This window comes from Micropterus dolomieu, unplaced genomic scaffold, assembly GCF_021292245.1.
Source record: "Micropterus dolomieu isolate WLL.071019.BEF.003 ecotype Adirondacks unplaced genomic scaffold, ASM2129224v1 contig_2604, whole genome shotgun sequence".
In the NCBI taxonomy this organism is placed as follows: Eukaryota; Metazoa; Chordata; class Actinopteri; order Centrarchiformes; family Centrarchidae; genus Micropterus; species Micropterus dolomieu.
Window position 1 is genome coordinate 1 of NW_025731594.1, and position 1,111 is coordinate 1,111.

Consider the following 1,111-nt stretch of genomic DNA (forward strand, 5'->3'; position numbering starts at 1 on the left):
ATGGACTAGTTTTTCTGCATCATTTTTAGACAGGATGTTCCTGATTTTCGCAATATTACGTAGCTGAAAAAAGGCGGTCCTTGAAATTTGCTTAATGTGAGACTTAAACGACATGTCCTGATCAAAGATAACTCCAAGATTGCTCACAGTGGTGCTGTTTGACTTTAATCCTGAGACGAGAGACCAAAGGGCAGTGTTTCTGCCCAGTTTCGAACTGGGGACCTTTCGCGTGTGAGGCGAACGTGATAACCACTACACTACAGAAAGTGACGGCTGCGAGCCCTCACACAAGTGCACCTTACTGCGTTCTTTTTTGAACTGCAGCGTTAGTAGGATCATCACGGGTGGTAGACAGTTTCAGGATATTGATGTGACAAACCCGTGTTTTCGCGCTTCCTTTTCGGGTTACTGATTACATCTGTGTTGCTGCGTTTTTGCCGTCTTTGAATTTTACACTAACAGCAATGAGCAAACATCTGGAGGCCAATGGAGAGCGGAAGCAATACGCTCAAAAGTTCGGAGTCCTCTTCGGTTTCTCGAAACACTTGCACTAAAGAAATGTACTGACTGATTTTAAACGAACTGGGATGTAGACAAGCGGAAATACAGGGCGTGCTTGCGGTGACGCGGTAGTCCTCGCTAGTATAGGACAGTGGGATGTATCTCAGCATGACTCTACCCTTTCCTTGAGAAAGAGGAGTTCCAGCCTATTGCCATTGGTCCTATTGTCACCTTCCTTCCGTTGACATGTTGCGGTCCGCTTTACTGATGATGTGACCGAGCCGTTTGATATACTGAACAAAATTATAAACGCAGCACTTTTGTTTTTGCCCCCATTCATCATGAGCTGAACTCAAAGATCTAATACTTTCTCTATGCACACAAAGGGCCTATTTCTCTCAAATACAACAAATCTGTCAAAATCTGTGTTAGTGAGCACTTCTCCTTTGCCGAGATAATCCATCCACCTCACAGGTGTGGCATATCGAGATGCTGATCAGACAAGCATGGGTATTGCACAGGTGTGCCTTTGGCTGGCCACAATAAAAGGACACTCGATAATGTGCAGTTTCACTGTATTGAGGGGGCGGGGTTCCCAAAACCAGTCAGT

General features: G+C 45.3%; 1 non-coding gene across 1 annotated transcript; it reads right to left on the reverse strand.

Moving 5' to 3' along the window:
* Nucleotides 1-194: 194 nt before the first annotated feature.
* On the reverse strand, nucleotides 195-267 carry trnav-cac. Its single transcript has one exon. It is a non-coding gene; the product is annotated as a tRNA-Val (tRNA).
* Nucleotides 268-1,111: the final 844 nt, after the last annotated feature.